Source organism: Lactuca sativa, chromosome 4, assembly GCF_002870075.4.
Source record: "Lactuca sativa cultivar Salinas chromosome 4, Lsat_Salinas_v11, whole genome shotgun sequence".
NCBI lineage: Eukaryota > Viridiplantae > Streptophyta > Magnoliopsida > Asterales > Asteraceae > Lactuca > Lactuca sativa.
In genome coordinates this window covers 129,744,446-129,768,940 of record NC_056626.2, presented here as the reverse complement: position 1 = coordinate 129,768,940, position 24,495 = coordinate 129,744,446, and positions in this window count along the sequence as shown.

Sequence of the window (24,495 nt, the reverse complement as noted above, 5' to 3'; positions counted from 1 at the left end):
ATCGTGAATTGTTGGAATGGTTAAATCCAAAAGATGAATCATAGTCCGTTCCAAATCGAGTCTTAGAGTCATACTCCAAGATTGTGCCTTGAGTGACATAATCTTAAGGATGGTTTAAAACACTCATCAAATGTAGAGTAAAATGTTTATTACTCTTGTACATTTGAAATTGGAAAGTTGTGATGTTTTGAATACAACAAAGACCAACTAAGGCCAATTGTTTGAAGTGTTAGCCTTGATTAGAATCCGTACTAGCTCTTGAATATTGTCAAGTAATGTTCCTTGACAAAATGAATCTTATATGTCAAGAGGTTAGTGGGAGTCTTAAAGATCTTGACAAGTTTCAAGAAATAATCAAGAGTAAACCTATTGTTAAACACTAGCACATGACTTGAGGTTTGTAACCTATCGTGTTGAAATTTTCTTGTTTTTGTGCCCATTCCAGGTAAAGTTGTCTATGCATGTGAGTTCTATGAGTTCTCAGTTGTTTGCATAACAACCTGGAAGCAATGGTAGACCCTTGTGTTGCTAAGTAGGAAGAAATTAAGATTAAACAAGTTCAGTCCACATGGGTTTGGATTTGTCACTAACGTTGTCTTGTGATTATGGTTAAGACAAATTCACATGGATAGGAACACATATACGATAAAATCTAAGTGTCATAAGGTTTCTCTCCAACTCATGAAAATGATTCTGAGGAAACGCTTTCCCTAAGTAGATTTTAAGGAGATAGCAATTGTGATATTTGCATTCTCAAATTTGATTATGATTACGACATCCCTCTTCATAGTTCGAATTGTGAGATATGGAAAAGGTCTAAACATTTGGAACTGATTGTCGGAAGTTCTGAATAGTTAAGACACACATGGAAGCTATCTAAGGAAAGGTGTATGATTTTGAGACGCCTAGATACAGTCTTATCGAAGCATCTCGTCTCAGAAATCTGAACTTTGGTAATGAAAGTCAATAAGTATTGATTTCTAGAAGTCCAGCTGATTTCTGAATATATGTCAAAGCTAGTGGGAGCATAAGTGTTATGCTAGTAAGATAATAATTATTATGCTAGTGGGAGCATAATTATTATGGAAAGTGTTGCAAGTTAGCAATGTTAATTATAGAAAACAAAAAGTTTCAATTTGCAAAGATGCAGTGTTTGAAAAGTTTTTTTTGCTATAATTAAGGGAGAGGAATTCATATTTCATTTCAAATCTAAAAGCTTAGATTGAGATATTAATCAAATTTAGTCAAATATATATGAATGTTATGTTGGTATGATTCAACATAAGGAAATTCTATATATGGAAAGGATAATTGCGTTCTCAAATTCAATTATGATTACTACATCCCTCTTCATAATTCGAATTGTGAGATCATGGTAAATAGAAATATTATAGCAAAAGACTGATCAAGTATCATGTCTTTATGTTAGACATTATGAATTGTGTCCCATATGCTTCGAGTATAGGATGGATTGTATATGCTATAATATTCTTGTGTTCTAATTTTCCAAATGCCTGGGGCATTAAGATGGAAAAAGGAATAGAACCGGATATGACTAAAGTGGTTAAGCAACTGTTAAGGACAATCTAAGGTTCGCTAAGGATTAGTCATTTAAGAACAGTTGGAAGTATAGTATTAGATGGACCATATTGAAATTATTATGAATAAACAAGAGTCTTTTAATAATGAGTTGTCGTATGGCAAATATAGAATATTTCCATATTGGGAGTGGAAGAATAAATGAGAAAGTTAGAATCTTTTATGCAAGAAGGATGTTGAAAGGAATGTACTTTGAATTTGAGACTTCATTTCCATGGAATTGTCTTGTAACGATCTCCAAAGGAATATTTTGTAATATCATTGGTCAAGTCTCTATGACTTTTGGTACCTAGACATCACAAAAGAATCATTGCATGACAGTTTAGAATCTAACACTTTCTAGCAGTGACAAGAATTTGGAATTATTACACTTGCAATAAGGATTTGGAATTGTGAAATGAGCATCATTGAAATGTTGTCAATTGATCTATTCCACAAAGTAAGGACCATAGACAAACATAATATACATGCTTGGAGCATGGGACACCTATTGTTTTAATTCAAGTATTAAGTTGATTATTCGAAACATTATACAATGAATAATGAGTAATCAATATGGGACTCAAAAGTTGTGGGTCCATAAAGGATTAGTATTATTCTTGTGTTTTACTTTGCATGTTTTGACTTCCCGAATAACTAGGTTATTCAAACCATCCACAGTCTATCATACTTTGGAAGTAGGTATTGAGGCAAGACTGTCATGAATGGGTCTGTAGAGGTGTTTTATTCATAGCACAAGTTTGCTATAGTGTTCATGAGTACTCCTGGAATAAGATTCGAGTATTGGATTCAACTCACGCTCATCTGAATCACTTCATGGATTTTATCACGAGTGATTGTGAGACGATAATATCTTATATTCTTGAAACAGAGACATGTGAGTTGTAGTTGCGAGTCGGTTGCACATTGACATATGTAAACGCACCAGTAACCTGGTTATTATAAAACAAATTGTGGTGTGTAATTTGATGAGTAAGTTCAAGCAAACATTTGGGTCGATGTTTATCAGTTCCTTTTACCCCATGTGGATAAATGCGATATATGTGGGCCCCTCGATGATTTAGTGATGACACCCCTAAGTGCTTGGCCAAGCCTAGACAGATTTGATTGGTTCAATTAGTCAGTCGACATAAATCGGAAATCAAGAAACAACAGATTGACAGAAAGAATGATTAAAATCCATGTCTCAGTCCATATGATATCTAGAATGGAGTAATAAATGATCCCTTATCTAATGGACGTGTCATTGACTAGGTTAGAGTTCGACAACGACTTTTAAGAGCTACGATTGCCAGTCGGGTTGTGGGGTCGTACTTGTAATAATAGTTATTAGACTTATCTAAGTGGGAGACTGTTGGATTAGGTGTCTAAGCCCATAACTATAATTGGTATGTACTTGACCCGATAGTAGCATGGTCCATTTGGTTTGCATATCACCAGGAAAATTTGATAGGATGGACTTTTGAGAAGAGGATATTTATGATTTGTTAATATGTTATAAGTACTAATATATTAATATGAAATCATATGATTTAATTAGTATTGATCAAGAACTAATTTGGAATTAATTTTGTGATCAAAAGAGACTAATTAAATATATGAGGATTGATTTGGTAAATCATTCATTCTTATGGTGTGGGCCAATGATCCATGATTCTTTAGGTTGGGCTAAACCAATGTTACAACCCATGGATGATCCATGGGGGTTTAAACCCATGGAGCCTAAGGAATATGGAAGGTCATGCACATTAGGGTTTACATGGTGTAACCCCAATCTTGAAACACTGTATAAGAAGCCCCTTAGCATCCAAATTGGCTAGACACCCTATTGTTCTTGGAATAGTTATAGCCGATTGTAGAGTACTAGTATTCTCTCTCAAGTCCTCCATTGTTGGTGGTGTTGTGTGATTCCATTTGAGGTGTAACACTTAGGGCACTAAGTTGTTAAAGGACAAAGTCAAAAATCTCTACAAGCTACAACAAAGAGGTAACTCTACAACTCAATTCCATGTTGTTTATATCAATTGTATGCTAGTTGTATGCTTAATGCTTTGGAATCAATATTGCATGTATAATTAGAGAAAACATAGATCCAAAGCATTTAGGGTTGTATGTGCACCATAGGATGTTGTAGTATACTAAAACCCTATACTTTCCCCCTTAAGAAGTGCATGTCCTCGGAATCTAATTAAGAAAGTAAGGGCATATCAAGTTAAATATATTTTTAGACTCACAAGTTACAATCCTATGAATGTCTTAAACACTCTTACTCTTTTCCGATATCATGTAATACTTGTAAGTATTTTAAATTAGTATTTCTCTTTAATCTTCTCCAATAACTCATTAGTCAATTATCTTTATTATACTAGTAACCCGAGGAAGCAATATCTTGAATTCTCATGTTGATTATTGTACTCTCACTACATTTGTGTATGGAAGTCTCATTATTGATTATAATGCAAAAATTTTACATATATCTCAAACATATTTGTACAGTCAAACTTTTCCCTTCACATGAGTACCTAGCAAACATTTATATTCAGCTAGGTAAGAATGAAGCTTAATGAGTTCCCAAAATTCCATATACCACAATATACGTACATGCATACATATAATGGCTCACAATCTGCCAATAATACATGTACTTAAGGGGTACATGCCATTTCTTCAACATGGGTCTATGTATACTTACGACCTACATGCCATTTTGTCAACACGTGGGCCTATAGGCTCCCGACCTCTTTAAGCATTTCACCACCTTCTCCTAACTAATTCTAATATTACAACAATTATGCATATAGAGACCGTACTTTAGATTCTAATAATACAAGCACATTTATACTTTTTACTCTACCAGTTTACACTTAAGTACATAGAGACTATACTATCAACTCTACTCTACTAGTTCTCTATCCTAGCATATATGAACATATATTGTAATACATAGTATAGTGAGATAACCCACATGGATAATTTCTTAGACAATTAAAGACATTTCAGGCGATCCCATTGGCGGTAATACACCTAGTGAGTATTAACCTATAATACTATTACTTATCAATCCATATGATAATCTGGTAATGAAAGATAGATCTTTCACTAATCCTAATGAATACTAAAAGTTCTATCAAATAATGATCAACCATGCAGGACAATTGGGAGGCAGGACAATTTTGACGATAACCTTTCTAAAGTCCCACAAGCAAGCCAACATGACAATTCTGGACACCTCTCCCGTAAGTAGACCAATATGCATTATAACTGGAATTACTGATAAATCTTATTTACATATCCATAATGACAACTATTAATATAAATATATGTTACACTTGAAGCGTAGCTTAACTTTTAGGGATCCTAGAGAAAACTAGGAAGGTTGTAACCATGGCTTCGATAGCGAGCACTTCAATTTGCCCGACTCATAGCCTTATAGCTTCACTAAAGGACTCCAAAAACTCAGAAAGGTTGGACTCGAGGGGTGTATGGTCTCCTGAGAGTTTGGAGTGAAGAGAGTGTGAGGAAAGAGTGAGAACCAGAGATATCTATTTATATTTAGGAGGAATGTCATGCAACATGGATGGTTGCCGCACCTCTTGTTGGGGGTGCTGATGTGGCTTCACTTAGAGGGTGTCACATGGAAAAAATATAGTGGGCCGCTTCGGTTTGTCTATGCATGCCATATGCCATGTTGTCGCACGCCGATACACACACATAATTTCAGTTTCTTCAAAAATTCATATCTTCTTCCTGCATACTCCATTTTATATGTTCTTTATATCTACGTATAGCTATCGACGAGATCTAAAACTTTCATTCGGACTCCGTCAACTAATTCTCACTTTATTTTTAAAGTGATATTTTTATAGGCTTAGAATTTGAGGTCCATATAAAAATGATAACTCTCCCATATGATATCTGGTTCTCACCTGTCTTTATATTGGAGGATAGGTATTGACGAGATCTTTAACTCTAGTTTAGTTTGTTTTTCCTAACAATCAACCACTCTCAATTCCGATTTCTATGTCGCACATTGTTATGTTGAAACTTATAAAAATCATAACTTCCTTATATGAAGTCACATTTGGACGTTCTGTATATGTACACTCTCGATTTTACGACTATTACGATTTTCGTCAAGACTATTTATCCTAAATAGTTTTCTATCAAAAACGTCTATTTACATAAATGGTCATTTATACTATATGGTGAAAATGGGATGTTACAAATCTCCCTCACTTACTGAGATTTCCTACCCAAAATCCTACTGATAGCATACTTTAAGATAAGGTCTACACACTATCCTACTGGCGTTTCATGAGATCAACTCAGGATCTGGCCGACGATGTTGCATTGAATTCATCCATTTGTACTTATTTAGTCATAGAACTTTGTTTTCTACCATGGAAATACTCCCGAACTCCTATTGAAGTCTTCCAAAATTGGGCATTTGACGGCCTGGACTTCTAAAATTTACATGCGATGTTTGACAATCTCCTTCTGACGTAAAATGTCGACACCAATGACTGGTTATGAGGTGGCTAACTATGGAATTTTATCTTCAACATCATAACAAAATCTATTTTCAGGAACATGCCTCTACAAGGCTTATGTTACATCGTTAAAAAACACACAAATCTAGATTATAAGTGGTTTCTTTACCTTGTTCAAGTGTTTCATTATCCTGAATTTGACCAAAACTACTACAACGGGTTTACTGACGTGAAAACCCTGTTACCAATAATCTAATGTTGGTGACAGAGTCATTATAAATCTTGCTTATCTTCCAACCTACTAATGAACATTAATTCACCATTAACTTTCTAGCAGGGATCTAACTTCTTCACCTATATCAAGGTACAACTATCACTTAAGTAGTTTGTTTCTATACCTGCTCATGACGCATTGTAATACTAGCCAACTATTGGTGTTTTTATGCTTGATTGCTCATGCCTTCATCCTTCCTTGACCACAACAGATCTCTGCATCCTCTAAACCGAAGAGGTATCTCAATAGTTGAATATTTGATGCTTTCTTTTGGTAAAATATGCAACCTACCGGATTTCTTATCTAGCAGCTCCTATGCTACCAAGAAAATCCCATATCCTTGAGGGTACAGACCTATCAAGTTTTTTGGCTATCTGAGCCATACCCGAGAATTTACTCAATTCCTATCACACGCTTGATAGGAAAGACCAACCTTCCATTTAAAAGTAAGAAACTCATAGCATATGAGCAATCTTAGAAAAGAAGACTTCCTTCTTCTTTTACCCTAAAAAAATAAATGAATAACTTCTATTTACTTGTGTTGCACCCTTCGGGTCCTCGACGTAGAGACTGAAAGTCGAACTTCTCTTCTTACTTTCGTCTTATGTGTTGGTTCTCCCCTACGTGGGTCCGATCCATTATTTGTTGCTACTTTTTAATGATAAAAAACTCAATCTGGTAAGATCTATGGAATCTGTAATTTCTTTTGACTTGGAAGAAACTCATGTTTGTCATATTCAATGACCTTCGACGTTTTCATTGAAGTACTACTACTTGTGCTCAATGCAAGTGATCTTCACATAACACGAGCAAAATAGGATCAGACTGTGACAAGCATAATGTTGTCTTGAAATGTATTAACTTAATACTAGAAAAAACATAATGTTAGCATTCTGTCTTCATTATAACTTCATCATCGTATATTTTTTATATATGGATTTAGCTAAAGTCTAAAAGTACTATTAGTATCTCTGATGTGATCACCTTTATGCTGGAGCTTTTCCTCAATCAGAAGAACAACCATCCATGACCTCTGGTGCTTCCTGTTATTACTATAAACTCCAAGCGCATGTTTAGCTCTCTCACCCAAAGCTCACATTCCAATAAGCGTTCGGGAATCCGCTCTGAATAAGATAAACAAGTGCTAGGTCAAATAGTCATATCGAGGGTTGGACCCCGTCATAGCTCTCCAATGCTTAAAATAGATTGTGATTCTTAGTGTCTCCTTAATGCTATAAAAGATGTATCTTTCTGGCCTTACCTCCTCCTCATATTATCATGTATCTGGGGTATTTATAGATTACCCGTTGTTAGAAGAGTTTTTATCCTTGACCGGTCCTTCATCTATTATCCGGTTTACAGGCAGTCACGTCTCTTGTCCTTTCCTTGTTTATTTTATTTGTTTCATACCATTTTTTTGCATGTTTCCTGGGATATGGTTCCGATACTTGTGTACGATATATTCGAATTTATATTCTTCCGAAAACGAGCCATGATGCCTGTAATGCCGACTTGGTATGTACTGGGTCGGTAATGGATTTCCTCGAACTGTTGGCCTGGTACACCATTAAGCTCCCAGTCTAAAGGGTAAAAGAATATTGCCGAAATATTTTTGCTTTTCAGACTTGAAGATCCGCCTTGGGTACCAGAAAACCCTCGTATGGGGTGTATTAAATGCTTACGCTGTCACATGTCCATTCTTTGCTTAGATTGCCCTTAATAAATGCTTTAACTAGTCCCTCTGATTATTTAGTAGGTAAGCCTGGTTTGTTATTAAGAAACTTCTTTATGTTGTGTTCCTTTTGACTTTCTCATCACTATGACTGGTATGGGTGATAACATGTCTGCAGTTGCGTCCGAGGTAGACTATTGTATGCTGGAGCGATACTCTCATGAATATCACCTGTCTCCTATACTTGGTTTCCAAGCTCTATCTTCATCTTTGTGTGTTCTTGATGTCCTGCCTGGTAAGATTGGGTTCTATCTCAAGCATCTTGTTTGTGGGTTACAGTTGCTTCCGTCTTGCTTCTTTTTTGGAAGTTATTTGTTACTATAAATTTCATCATGTCCAACTATGTCCTAACACAGTGTCAACAATTGTTACTTTCGAAGTTTTTTGTATCACTCATGAAATACCATGTGATGTCACTTTGTTTCGCCATTTTGACTGCTTGAAGAAGTATGGTGATTGATTTTCTTTCAGCAATCATCATTTTCCCCTTTCCTAAGATTTATCTTGCTCAAATGGTAGCTGGAAAAGTAAGTTATGTTGGGTGGATATGCATAGCTTGTGTTTACCGTTTGTTCCTTGTTATGTTTCGCTTGGAGATGATTCAGAATCTTTGTCTTCCAATCTACGTGCATTATTGCCTTTGTTTTCCCATTTCTGTGTTAAAAGAGCATTTTTGCAGGAATTTGTACTTGCTTTGTGTCATATGAGCCCATTTTGGAAAGCTCGATGTCAACTGCCAGTGTTATCTGTATGTCACACAGGTTTGTCTAACCTTTTTACTGGATTTGGTAAATTTTCTTTTTTCCCTGGTCTTGGCTAATATCCTAATATAAATTTTGCCTTTGGGTGTTTTCTCTATGCTCATTTATTGTTATAGATAGGAGTAAATGCTCCTTTCAGCTAACATCATATTTGGTTGTTGACATTTCTCCCGAGTGTATTGTAGTGGATGGTGTAGTTCCGGACCAAGAGTTGGACCCGACGATTTCGACACACGAGTCTCCTGTTACTCTTCTAGGGTCCGTACCAAGATGTGGCCCGACAATCGGAAGCATAGGCGGGTCCTTTCGCCTGATCAATTTCAACAATTTTTGCATGAAATTTCCCAGGTAGGCCCTCGTTGCACCTCTCCTTTATCTTTGGATCATGTTGTCCTTAAACGGGCTTGTATGTAAACACTTTGCCTATGTTTTATGCGCTTGCACCTATGTGTTAGGCTTTAAATTAGTATTTCGTTCCACTAATGCCATTTTCCCGATTCTTGTAAATATGTGCCCTTCTTGCATACTGTTTGACGTGGAATTGGATGAAGATGCCGTTTTATAGCCTATGCTGAAAAAATTATCTCTACCGCACTTGGGCGGGATCTTAAGTTTTTGACGGGTTATTAACCTTATGAGATCGGTTTTTAGCCACAGGGGTGAATTTATAGGTTTCCGAGGGTATGAAGCTTGCAAGTGAGGAGATGTTGGTGAAGGCCGCGAAGATGTATGTCGACTTGTCGATACGTCACCGAGACGCTATGGCCAAGGTTTCTTTGCTAGAAAATTGTAAAACTCTTGTCCAAGCTAATTACAAAACTTGTCTTCAAGAAAACGACTTACTGCATGCCTAGCTTTCTACTAAGTCTTAATTGTATTGGTTATGTGAATCGATTATGCTCTCTTTTGTTGGTGTTTAGGAAAGCATGGACTTGGTGTTTTGCTTGTGTGCCTAACCAACTCTTCTTTTGTGGCTGATCTTTTTAGGTCATTGATATTCTTGGTGCGGAATGTCATTGTGTGTCATGACTATTGTTGATGATGCTTGTTGCTTATGGGAACCGCTAATTTGTTGATGGACATAGATAATTGTAACGTTTTTGCAAATTAATTAGATTATGCATCCTGCAAATTTTTTTGCCCAACGGATGTTGGATAGATATTTTTCATATTTGTAGATGTAACTTCCTGGGCAAGCTACATGTGTTATGAACAAGGAATATGTTCTTTGGCTAAGCGAGTAGTTTGTGACAGAGTAATGATACGTGGTGTATACACAAGGGTAGTCCACAGACCGAGCTATGTCTTTTGAAGAATAAGTGTATTCTTAGGCTACACGGGTAGCCTGTGTCTGAGTAATGATACTCGATGTATACACAAGGGTAGTCGGCGGACCGTGCTAAATATTTTGAAGAACAAGTGTATTCTTAGGCTAAGCGGGTAGCATGTGTCAGTGTAACGATACTCGATGTATACACAAGGGTAGTCGGCAGATTGAGCTACATATTCTGAAGAGTAAGTGTATTCTTAGACTAAGCGGGGAGCCTGTGTTACAGTAATGATACTCGATGTATACACAAGGGTAGTCGGCGGACTGAGCTACATGTTTTGAAGAATAAGTGTATTCTTAGGCTAAGCGCGTAGCCTGTGTCAGAGTAATGATACTCAATGTATACACAAGGTTAGTCAACGGACTGAGCTACATATTTTGAAGAATAAGTGTATTTTTAGGCTAAGCGGGTAGCCTGTGTCGGAGTAATGATACTCGATGTATACATAAGGGTAGTCGGCAGACCGAGCTACATATTTTGAATTATAAGTGTATTCTTAGTCTAAGCGGGTAGCATGTGTCTGAGTAATGATACTCGATGTATACATAAGTGTAGTCGATGGACCGAGCTACATGTTTTGAAGAATAAGTGTATTCTTAGGCTAAGCGGGTATCATGTGTTTATTTTGTCATAAAGCGACTAAACTTCCCTTGGTTTGTGTTATCGTCCACATTGTACATATAAGGTCTAATGATCACGTGTTCTACTCATCACCTTCTTGCTCCAGCCTGTATACTTTTTCCTTGCATATTCAAACATAGAACTCCCTAAGGTTTTTTACATGTCACGTTCTTGGTATTGTCTCACCTTCCAATGTTTGTAGGATGTATGATCCATCAATGTTTGCTTCATGTATTGTGTATGGACCTTCCCATGTTGGATATAGTTTTCCATGTGGCTCATGTCTACTGGCCTCATTGTTTCGTAATACCTTCTCACCTACCTTGAACAAATGACCCTTGACCTATTGGTTTTAATAGCTTTCTGTTTGCTTCTTCTAATGCTCTTGTCGTATTGCAGTTACTTCACTTCGTTCCATGGAAACATCTAATTTTGAACTTAGATTGTAATATTTTTTGTCCATTTCCACATTTGTCGTTCTGTTTGTTAGGATAATCAATTCTAATGGTAGTAACTCTTCTGACCCATAAACTAAACTATATGGTGTTTCTTTTGTTGTCGTTCGTGTTGTTCGGTATGCCCATAACACGCTTTTTAATTCATCAACCCGTTGTCCTCTGGCTTCGTTTAGTCTTGTTGCCAAACAGTACACAATCGTCCTATTGGTGACCTCAGTTTGTTCCTTCTCCTCTGGGTGTGCTACTAAAGTAAAATTTTGGTTTATTCTGAGTTCTTTACACCACTCCTAGAAAGGATTATTTGCAAACCGTGCCCCGTTGTCTGAAATTAGTGTATGTGGTACCCCGAATCGGCAAATGATTTGCTTCCAAAAGAATTTGACCATGTTTTGGCACATTATTGTAGATAATAGTTCTACCTCGACCCATTTGGTGAAATATCCTATTGCTACTAATAGGAATTGCACCTTCCCCGGTGCCTCTGGGAATGGTCCGATTATGTCTATTCCTCACTTAATGAAAGGCTAGGGTCTACTGATGTTGATCATTCGTGTTGCCAATTTTCTTGTGATTGGTGCATGTTTCTGGCACTTCTCGCAACTATAGATTACAAATTTTGTGTCTTGGTACATGGTCAGCCAATAATATCGTATCCTCGATATCTTGTGTATTATTGTCCTCATCCCTTCATGTGCTCCGACCATTCCATCATGCATCTCCTTTATGAGGTATTCTGCCTCCTTTCCATTTACACAACGTAAGGAGGTGTTAAATACCCTTTTTTGTACAATACTCCTTTATCCACTACAAAATATGGTGCCTTGACCCTTAGTTTCCTAGCTTCCTTATCATCCGATGGTAGCTTTCCCTCTATTAGGTATTCTATTATCGGTTTCCTCCAGTCATTTGTGTCTGCTGTGATCAACATTACAGGCTTTGCTTCTATTGCCTTTTCTTGTACTATTTCTACCAACACTTTCTTGGCTACATGGGGAAAAGTTGATTATTTGAGCTTACTTAGCGCGTCCACATGTTTGTTTGTTGACCTTGGCACATGCTCTAGCCTAAAACTTTTGAAGTTCTTTGTTAATGCTTTCACTTTTTCTACATATTGTTTTAGATTTTTCCTCGAATTTCGTATAAGCCATTTGTTTGTTTAGAAACTACCATCGAGTCTATAGAGGCGTGTATGTGTTCACACCCCATATTGATAGGAAATTGCAATCCTGTGATGATTTCTTCATATTCTGATTCATTGTTTGATGCTTGAAAATCAAATCTTAGCGTGTAGGTTACCTCTTCTCCAGTTGGGCTCGTTAATAGCAAGCTAACTCCCACACCTTTTCTACATGAGGACTCATCTAAAAACAATTTCCATTGATTTTCTTACGTTGCGTCTATGCTTTCGATATTGTCATCTGGTCCATGTATGGATTACACTTCCCTCTAGCTTGCTATTTTAGTAATGAAGTCTACCAGTGCATGTGCATTTATGTTGCTTCCTGGTTTGAAAATGATTTCGTGTTCTCCCAACTTCATGGCACATTTAGCTAGTATCCCTGACTTTTCTGGTTTGAAGAGCACTTGATGCTATGGAATATTTGTGAGTACTTTGATGGTATCTACCAAAAAATACCTTCTTCGTCTTCTTGCCATGTTGACTAAACATAACACTAAATTTTCGATATTTGAGTATCCCATCTTGGCTCCTTCTAGGATAAGTCTTACAAAATATATGGGTACTTTTGTCTTCTCTGTTTGCCACTAGTATTATGTTGGTTGTTGTTCTTGATGCCGACAAGTACATGGTTAAAACCTCACCCGGGATCGGCAATGTCAGGGTAGGTATCTTGGATAACATCGTATTGAGTTTGTAGAATGCGCTCTCAGCTTCTTCCGTCCATCGAAAAGTCTTTTTGTCTAATAATCTTCTTAGCATTTTGTAGACAGGGTATGTTTTCTCTACAGATTTGGCCAAGAAACGTCCTAATGTTGCCAATTTACCATTTTGTTCCTGTACCTCTTTTATTGTCTTTAGTGATCACATTTCTAGCAATACATCTATCTTTTTAGGGTTCGCTTTTATTCCTTCCTTTGTGATGACATGTCCAAAGAATTCTCCTTCTTCCGCCCAAAGATACACTTTTGGGGGTTCAACTTCATATTTGCAGATCTTAAGTTGGCAAAGGTTTCCGTTATCTCTTGCAAGAAATAGTTATCATTTTTGCTTTTGATGGCCATATCATCCATGTAGAATTCAATTTTTCTACTGAATTATGGCTCGAAAACTTTAACTGCTAGCCTCTAGTGTGTTGCCTCTGCATTCCTTAATCCAAATGACATTTTTATGTATCAAAATGTTCCTCTATCCCTATGGAAAGACGTTTTTTCTTCATCCCCATCGTGGATGTGTATTTGGCGGTATCCTTTGTAAGCATCCAAAAAAATCTTCCATTTATGTCCGTTTAAGGAATCTATCTTTCCATTAATGGACGGTAACGGGTAGCAGTCTTTTGGGCATGCGAACTTTAGGTTCATGAAGTCTATGAACATCCTCGATTGTCCTTCTCCTTTTTTTACCAAGACCGGGTTCGCTACCCAAATTGGAAAAGTGACTCATCTACTATGCCTGCATTTACCAAGTTATCAACTTTGTCATTTGTTTCCTTTTTCCTGTCTTTCGATTGTCCCCTCTTTTTCTTTCAGATTGGCTTACTTCCTGGCCTTTCATTTAGTTTGTGTTTGACCAATTGTTTGGGCACACCAGTCATGTCTGCTGCCTCCCATGCGAATACATCAACATTTTCTTTTAAAAGTGTCATTAATCCATTTCTTAACTTTCATGGTAACCCTAGCCCTATCCGCACTCCTTGGTCTGCATATTTGCTATTGATTATAATTTCTTCTAATCTGTTATTTGCTTGCGTTTTTTCGATATCGTCGTACTTGCCTTGTTTTCTACCACCATCCCCACAGGTCCCGTTATTGGTTTGCTGTGGATTGATCCATATACATTTGTCGTTGAGAACCGAACCGCACTGTGGATCGTTGACACAATTGCTTCGAACTCTCTCATTGCGCTTCTTTTGAATATGATATTGTACGACGACGCTGATTGCAAAATCATGAAAAGCTAATGTATGTGTATTTTTGGCTTGTATTAATTGATCTATTAAAGTTAATGGAACAGACAATGTCTCTTCGTCCATACACTTGTCACACCATTTCGCTTCTGATCCTCCTCCCCTCGAACCAGACTTCGAGAATCTACTCTTCTTGTTGGACTTCGAGGATCCATTGAACTTTCGTTTCTCACCAACCTCAGCCCTCTCCAGACCTCTTTCCTTTTGTTGGGTCTCCATGTTCTTAGCTGCTCGAACAGCTGATTTCAGAGTGGTTGCCATCTTGACTATTGGGCCAAAGTCAGCCGGCAGTCCGTTTGCGAATTTCTCAATTTTGGAAAGTTCGGTTGGCACTCGGTATGGAAACAACTTCATCTTTTCCGTAAATGCAGCAGCATAGTCATCGATGCTCATTCTCCCCTTCTTCAAATTTTGGAACTCATTGTTCAGATCAATCAGGTTTATCTCTGAACAGTACTGCGCCTTCAGTTGTTCCAAGAACTCATCCCATGACATTTTCAGAGCTTCTCCCCGTGGCATTGTATCTGCCAATAGCTTCCACCAGCTCAAGACTCCAGTTTCCAATCGTCTCACAGCGAAGACAGTCTTCTGCTTCTCGCTGCAGTCGCAGCTCTCAAACACCATCTCCATCTCGGAGATCCAGTCCATAATCTCAACAGGCTTTGGGCTTCCTGAGAGACTTGGTGGTTTCGCACCCAAGAAATTTTTGTACATCCGCCCATCCTTGTTGTTTCTCCCTTCTGGGCCATCCTTTTGCTCACCTTGAGTCCCTACTTGACTCACTTGGCGGCTATAGTTCCCTTCCTCAGATGGCTCGGGAACTGGCTCCGTCGGTTCAACATGTATGGTAGGTTCGTCCCTATTTTCGTGGAGCATCCGTCTCATTTCTTCCCTTTGTTCAGCTAGCATAGCCTGAATCAAGGCTTGAACTCCAGCCATGGTGACTGGCTCAGGTGCAACTTCTTCAACAACAGGTATTTGCTGAACCACTGGGGGTTGGTTCCTACCTCCATTTGCGTTCACGTTTCCGCTACGGGTCCTTGCCATCTTGATCTATACACCGAATAAGGTGACTTTAGATCCTTATTTAGGATAGACGTTTAAATCGTCCTTATCACTCCGAAACGTTTACATGCTAGTTCTAATATCGTAGTCGTACGTTTAGAATCCTAAACACATAAGGTTTCCAGATCCGGTCGGCAACAGACCATGGATCCGAACAAATAACAGCATATCATGCACAAAGCATTTAGTACATAAAAGCATTTTAGGCACAATTCCTAAAATAAGCTAGTGCTCACACCTCACAATCATCGCTTAGCATTCTAAGTTTAAGTCTAGAAATCCTACAAATTCCTAGTTCGCTTAAACTAATGCTCTGATACCAACTGTGACATCCCCAAAATCACGGCCAGAAAAGACTGGTTTGTTTATGCTTTGTTTAAAAATCAGAGTTACATTTTAAATGAAAGTGTTGCGGAATTTGTCCCAAAACAAAATATGATAAAGATTTATCAAAAGCATTTCCATAGAAATGTATTTCATTAAAAGACTTGGGATGTCATGTTCGTACAGATCAAAAGCATAAACAGTACAATATAAGTCTTACTACATTATTTCATATCTACAGGCCTATATCCGTAATCCCTCGTCCAAAACATCTCATCTATGCTCATGCGCCGCTACCTGTAATACATAAAACTGAGTGGGTCAGGCTTGGGAGCCTGGTGAGCACATAGGGTTTTCAACCCACAATAAATAAGTTTATTAATTTCATCAATCAACAATAACCCGATTACCCGTTCCCGTTATCCTCACTTTACGTCCCTAAACACCTATCATAAGGGACCTAGCCTAAGGATCATCATCGAGACGGACACTACTGCTAAGGGGATTCCTCAGCAATAAATGTCCTAAAGGCAACCATGTGGGGGATGGAGTACACCGGTGAACACATCGTTCACAAACACCTACAGGTTGCGAGCCTGCTAGTGTTCCACTGGACTGTCTAGAAGAGTCCGTGGTCGTCATCCATACTCCGCTAGATGACAGAAACAACAACATCAACATCGAGGCCTCTCATCATTTTATCACACATCAACTATTACATCTACCCATGTTTTACCCCAACATTTTCGTAGATACAAAATACATATACAGTTTAAATCATTGAAAACATGTATAACAATGTTCATCCAGCATAGATAGCAAGTATTCAGATAATATGCACACATAGCACGTAATTTATATAAAATACTTCATATCTATGTGTAAGCTGAAAGTAACTATGCACTCACCTGAAAGGTGGTGACTCAGCACTCGGACGGCGCTTCGATACTCTCAAAACGATATTCCTTCGATAAAACCTAGTATCGGTACCACTAGGGTTTAGTTTAATGATAACCGCGACAAATTAATTAGTCCGAGTATTATTAAGCGTTAATAATACTCATAATAATAGCCCAAGTACTTATTATAAGTTCCTAATAACGTTACTATATTAAAACATAAGCTAAACTAAAGTTAGGGTAGGTATAGCTCACTTACAGCGGGTTTTCTCGAAAACCGGGCTTCGCTGGAGCAGCGTTCCCGAGCCGAAAGGCTCTTTTCTCGGAACTCCGGGGGCCTCGGGGCTTCCTTCGGGTGCTAGGGGGTTTACCTAGGCTTTTAGGGGGCTTAAGGAGCTTAGAGAGAGAGTATAGAGAGAGAGAAAGAAGAAGGTTGAGGGGTGAGAAAATGAGGGAACCCGGCACCTCTATTTATAGGGGAGAAATCTGATGGACTCGCCGAGTCTGAGTCATGACTCGCCGAGTTGGTGCATGTGGTGGCCTTCTGGTGGTGCCACGTGTCCAATTCTGGTGGTGCCACGTCACCCCCTATCGCGTGTCAGCCTTCGAACTTAGAAAAATCATAACTCTCGCATACGAGCTCCGTTTTCGACGTTCTTTATATCCACGCGTAGGTAAAATCAAGATCTACAACTTTCATTTAGACTCCGTCGGCTAATTCTCGACCGATCTCAAATTTAACAGTAGGAGGCCTTTAGACTGTTAAATGACCGCGAAGAATTCGTAACTCCTTCATACGAACTCCGTTTTCGTCCATCTTTTTACCGTTGAGTTCCTATTAATGAGATCTTAAACTCTCATTTAGGTCGCGTAGGCCAAAAACCGCTCGAACTAAAATTCGAGTTTCGGGTCGTGCACTGCTAAGCCGAATCTTAGAAAAATCATAACTTCCTCATACGAAGTCAGATTTGGGCGTTCTTTTTATCGACGCTCTTAGTTTAACATATTCTACAACTTTTGTTTAGATTGCTAAGGCTAAATCTCGCTCTATCGTAAATTCACTATTTACGCTTCCCGGTGCCGTGCCGGTTTTGCCGTAAAACTTCGACGGGCCATAACTTCTTCGTTATAACTCGGATTTCGGCGTTCTTTATATGTACGGAAACCTTGAGACATAGTACAACTTTATGTTTAGATATCGGGCTTATCTCACACTTTAATTTTGACGCTTATTTTTATTATTTATTAATTATACACTTATAATTAAATAATAAACGCATAAACACACATAATTCACATAATACTCAAATATTTCATCTTTATTACTTCAAAAAGAGTTACAAGAGTTGACCTAGACTATTACATTGACAAAAATGCTTAGCCCTGAAACCCGGGCGTTACAATTCTCTCCCCCTTAGGATGATTCCGTCCCGGAATCATGCATCAGCAAACAGATGTGGATAGCGACTCATCATGTCATCCTCTTTTTCCCAAGTGAGATTCGGCCCATTCGAATGTTTCCATCGGACTAGCACCAAGTCGACCATCTTGCGTCGTAACTTCTTAGTCTTACGGTCAACAATTGCCTCAGGCTCTTCGATCAGCCTTTTATTCTCATCCATCCTTAACTCTGAGATTGGAATTATGTCGGGAACATCTCCCGTGAATTTCCTCAAATAAAACACATGGAAAGTGTTATGAATACCATTGAGTTCTTCGGGCAATTCCAACTTGTAAGCTTGGTTCCCTATCTTCTGAAGAACTTTGAATGGTCCAATAAACCTTGGACTCAACTTTCCTCGTTTCCCGAATCTTATAAGTCCCTTCCACGGTGAGACTTTAAGCAAAACGGAATCCCCAACTTCGAAGGTTATCGGTCGTTTTTTCTTGTCAGCATAGCTCTTCTGACGATCCTGAGCTGCTAACATTCTTTCCCTAATCACCTTCAACTTCTCAGCAGTCTCATGGACTATCTCGGGGCCCATAAACTGCTTCTCTCCGGCTTCAAGCCAACAAGACGGCGTACGACACTTTTGTCCATACAAGGCTTGGTAAGGTGCCATCTTGATGCTCGAGTGAAAACTATTGTTGTAGGAGAATTCTACCAGAGGTAAGTGCTCGTCCCAATTTCCTTGGAATTCGAGGGTACATGCTCTTAGCATATCTTCCAATGTCTGAATCGTTCTTTCGCTCTGACCATCAGTTTGCGGATGGTAAGCAGTACTCAAACATAACTTTGTACCCAACTCCTCTTGTAGACTCCTCCAAAACCTTGACGTGAAACGACTATCACGATCTGATACAATCGTAAGAGGGACACCGTGAAGTCTTACAATTTCCTTCACGTAAGCATTTGCGAGCTTATCCATAGACCACTTCTCGTTGGCTGCTATGAAGTGTGCACTCTTGGTGAAACGATCCACGACTACCCAAATCATGTCGTGGCCGTTCTTCGTCCTGGGCAGTTTAGTCACAAAATCCATGGTGATGTCTTCCCATTTACCCATGGGTACAGGTAAAGGTTCTAAACTCCCATACGGTTTCTGATGTTGTGCCTTAACCCTCGCACATGTTACGCACTCGGCCACATACTTTGCAACATCGAGCTTCATCGTCGGCCACCAGTAGTAGGGTTTTAGGTCCCTATACATTTTAGTGCTACCGGGGTGAATTGAGTACATGGTCTTATGTGCTTCTTTCATCAGAAGATCTCTTATTCCTCCCGTCTTAGGTACCCAAATTCGATCTTGGAATACCTTCAGTCCTCGACTGTTTGTACCAAACACTAACGTTCTTCCCAAACGTTCTTCCTTTCGGTCATTTTTCTCTAAAGCTTCTTCTTGAGCTTTCCTGATACTTTCGACAATCGTTGAAACGACTTCAATTCTTAACGCTCTTGGCCTTTTCCTTTCCAGATTGACTTTCCGACTGAGAGCATCAGCAACAATATTTGCTTTACCTGGGTGGTAAAGTATCTCACAGTCGTAGTCCTTGAGAAGTTCTAGCCAGCGTCGTTGCCTCATGTTCAACTCCTTCTGATTAAAGAGATACTGGAGACTCTTATGATCAGTGAAGAGCTTGCACTTCGTGCCGTAGAGGTAATGCCTCCATATCTTTAAGGCAAAAACTACCGCTGCCAACTCCAGATCATGAGTGGGGTAGTTCTTTTCGTGCTCTTTCAATTGTCGAGATGCGTATGCTATCACCTTTTCTCTTTGGGTCAAAACACAACCCAAACCGACTCCAGAAGCATCACTATAAACCGCGAAATCTTCGACTCCATCGGGTAGAGAAAGTATCGGTGCTTCACATAACTTCTTCTTTAGCTTCTCGAATGCCTCATCGTGTTTCTCACTCCACGTATATGTAGCTCCTTTGTGAGTCAAAGTTGTTAATGGAGCAGCTATCGAAGAAAAGCCTTGGATAAATCGTCGATAATATCCGGCTAATCCTAGAAAGCTTCAAATTTCCGTGGGACTCTTTGGGCGTTCCCACTTCATTACAGCCTCGATCTTTGCGGGGTCAACCATTATTCCCTCCTGGTTAACAACATGACCCAAGAATTGGACTTCCCGTATCCAAAAGTCGCATTTGGAGAACTTTGCAAAAAGCTTCTCCTTCTTCAACACTTCTAATACTTCCCGTAGATGCTTGCCATGCTCCTCTTGGCTTTTCGAGTAGATGAGAATGTTGTCGATGAACACTATCACGGATTTATCGAGGAATGGTTTACAAACCCTATTCATCAAATCCATGAATGCTGCGGGAGCATTGGTTAGCCCGAATGACATAACCAAGAACTCGTAGTGTCCATATCTCATTCTGAATGCAGTCTTTTCAATATCCTGCTCTCTCACCTTCAGCTGATGATATCCCGACCTAAGATCGATCTTTGAGAAGTAGCTCGAACCTTGTAGCTGATCGAATAGGTCATCAATCCTCGGCAATGGATACTTGTTCTTCACCGTTGCCTTATTTAGCTCTCGGTAGTCTATGCACATCCTCATGCTTCCGTCCTTCTTCGTTACGAATAACACCGGAGCTCCCCAGGGTGATGAACTAGGTCGAATAAAACCGTTGTCCAACAGCTCCTGAAGTTGCGTCATGAGCTCCTTCATCTCCGTCGGTGCTAATCGGTAAGGTGCCTTTGCTATCGGTGTTGTTCCTGGTAACAAGTCTATACGAAACTCCACTTGCCTATCAGGTGGTAATCCGGGAAGATCTTCGGGAAAGACTTCCGGATAATCACACACAACCAGTATATTCTGCACCTCTTTCTTCTCCTTCTTGGCATCGATTACGAATGCCAAGTATGATGCACATCCTTTGGACAAACATTTCCTGGCTTTCATCAGGGAGATGATTCCAGAATTCACTCTGCGTTTGTCCCCGTACACCATAAATGATTCCTTTCCGGGTGGGTTCACCTTTACTATCTTCTTTCAGCATTGAATCTCAGCATCGTTGGCGCTAAGCCAATCCATACCCAAAATGATGTCGAAACCGTTTAACTCTATGGGTAATTACTCTTCGTTGAATTCGTTTCCGTTTAGGTCAATGACGATGTTCCTAATACGATTACTAACAGGTACGAATTTGCCACTGGCAACTTCTACAATCAGGGCATTATCTAGTTTTTCTACAGGCAATGCTAATTTCCCACCAAATTTATGCGACACAAAGGAGTAGTTGGCTCCGGAATCAAATAGTATATTTGCAGGCAAACCATTTACAAGAAAGGTACCTGAAGCGACGTCTGCTGCCTCCTTTGCAGCCTCGAGCATCATCTGGAAGGCTCTTGCCTTCGGCTTCGGTGGTATGTTGGGTCTTCCTGTCTCCTTCTTCTTCGGGCAGTCCTTCAAAATGTGCCCTTCTTCATTGCACCCATAACAGGCTTTCTGGTTGAGGGTGCATTCATTGGCGTAGTGCCCAAGCTTTCCGCACTTGTAACAAGTGACCCCTCCGTCACACTTCCCAGAGTGCTTCTTCTTGCACTTGTCACACCATTTCGCTTCTGATCCTCCTCCCCTCGAACCAGACTTCGAGAATCTACTCTTCTTGTTGGACTTCGAGGATCCATTGAACTTTCGTTTCTCACCAACCTCAGCCCTATCCAGACCTCTTTCCTTTTGTTGGGTCTCCATGTTCTTAGCTGCTCGAACAGCTGATTTCAGAGTGGTTGCCATCTTGACTGTTGGGCCAAAGTCAGCCGGCAGTCCGTTTGCGAATTTCTCAATTTTGGAAAGTTCGGTTGGCACTCGGTATGGAAACAACTTCATCTTTTCCGTAAATGCAGCAGCATAGTCATCGATGCTCATTCTCCCCTTCTTCAAATTTTGGAACTCATTGTTCAGATCAATCAGGTCTATCTCTGAACAGTACTGCGCCTTCAGTTGTTCCAAGAACTCATCCCATGACATTTTCAGAGCTTCTCCCCGTGGCATTGTATCTGCCAATAGCTTCCACCAGCTCAAGACTCCAGTTTCCAATCGTCTCACAGCGAAGACAGTCTTCTGCTTCTCGCTGCAGTCGCAGCTCTCAAACACCATCTCCATCTCGGAGATCCAGTCCATAATCTCAACAGGCTTTGGGCTTCCTGAGAGACTTGGTGGTTTCGCACCCAAGAAATTTTTGTACATCCGCCCATCCTTGTTGTTTCTCCCTTCTGGGCCATCCTTTTGCTCACCTTGAGTCCCTACTTGACTCACTTGGCGGCTATAGTTCCCTTCCTCAGATGGCTCGGGAACTGGCTCCGTCGGTTCAACATGTATGGTAGGTTCGTCCCTATTTTCGTGGAGCATCCGTCTCATTTCTTCCCTTTGTTCAGCTAGCATAGCCTGAATCAAGGCTTGAACTCCAGCCATGGTGACTGGCTCAGGTGCAACTTCTTCAACAACAGGTATTTGCTGAACCACTGGGGGTTGGTTCCTACCTCCATTTGCGTTCACGTTTCCGCTACGGGTCCTTGCCATCTTGATCTATACACCGAATAAGGTGACTTTAGATCCTTATTTAGGATAGACGTTTAAATCGTCCTTATCACTCCGAAACGTTTACATGCTAGTTCTAATATCGTAGTCGTACGTTTAGAATCCTAAACACATAAGGTTTCCAGATCCGGTCGGCAACAGACCATGGATCCGAACAAATAACAGCATATCATGCACAAAGCATTTAGTACATAAAAGCATTTTAGGCACAATTCCTAAAATAAGCTAGTGCTCACACCTCACAATCATCGCTTAGCATTCTAAGTTTAAGTCTAGAAATCCTACAAATTCCTAGTTCGCTTAAACTAATGCTCTGATACCAACTGTGACATCCCCAAAATCACGGCCAGAAAAGACTGGTTTGTTTATGCTTTGTTTAAAAATCAGAGTTACATTTTAAATGAAAGTGTTGCGGAATTTGTCCCAAAACAAAATATGATAAAGATTTATCAAAAGCATTTCCATAGAAATGTATTTCATTAAAAGACTTGGGATGTCATGTTCGTACAGATCAAAAGCATAAACAGTACAATATAAGTCTTACTACATTATTTCATATCTACAGGCCTATATCCGTAATCCCTCGTCCAAAACATCTCATCTATGCTCATGCGCCGCTACCTGTAATACATAAAACTGAGTGGGTCAGGCTTGGGAGCCTGGTGAGCACATAGGGTTTTCAACCCACAATAAATAAGTTTATTAATTTCATCAATCAACAATAACCCGATTACCCGTTCCCGTTATCCTCACTTTACGTCCCTAAACACCTATCATAAGGGACCTAGCCTAAGGATCATCATCGAGACGGACACTACTGCTAAGGGGATTCCTCAGCAATAAATGTCCTAAAGGCAACCATGTGGGGGATGGAGTACACCGGTGAACACATCGTTCACAAACACCTACAGGTTGCGAGCCTGCTAGTGTTCCACTGGACTGTCTAGAAGAGTCCGTGGTCGTCATCCATACTCCGCTAGATGACAGAAACAACAACATCAACATCGAGGCCTCTCATCATTTTATCACACATCAACTATTACATCTACCCATGTTTTACCCCAACATTTTCGTAGATACAAAATACATATACAGTTTAAATCATTGAAAACATGTATAACAATGTTCATCCAGCATAGATAGCAAGTATTCAGATAATATGCACACATAGCACGTAATTTATATAAAATACTTCATATCTATGTGTAAGCTGAAAGTAACTATGCACTCACCTGAAAGGTGGTGACTCAGCACTCGGACGGCGCTTCGATACTCTCAAAACGATATTCCTTCGATAAAACCTAGTATCGGTACCACTAGGGTTTAGTTTAATGATAACCGCGACAAATTAATTAGTCCGAGTATTATTAAGCGTTAATAATACTCATAATAATAGCCCAAGTACTTATTATAAGTTCCTAATAACGTTACTATATTAAAACATAAGCTAAACTAAAGTTAGGGTAGGTATAGCTCACTTACAGCGGGTTTTCTCGAAAACCGGGCTTCGCTGGAGCAGCGTTCCCGAGCCGAAAGGCTCTTTTCTCGGAACTCCGGGGGCCTCGGGGCTTCCTTCGGGTGCTAGGGGGTTTACCTAGGCTTTTAGGGGGCTTAAGGAGCTTAGAGAGAGAGTATAGAGAGAGAGAAAGAAGAAGGTTGAGGGGTGAGAAAATGAGGGAACCCGGCACCTCTATTTATAGGGGAGAAATCTGATGGACTCGCCGAGTCTGAGTCATGACTCGCCGAGTTGGTGCATGTGGTGGCCTTCTGGTGGTGCCACGTGTCCAATTCTGGTGGTGCCACGTCAC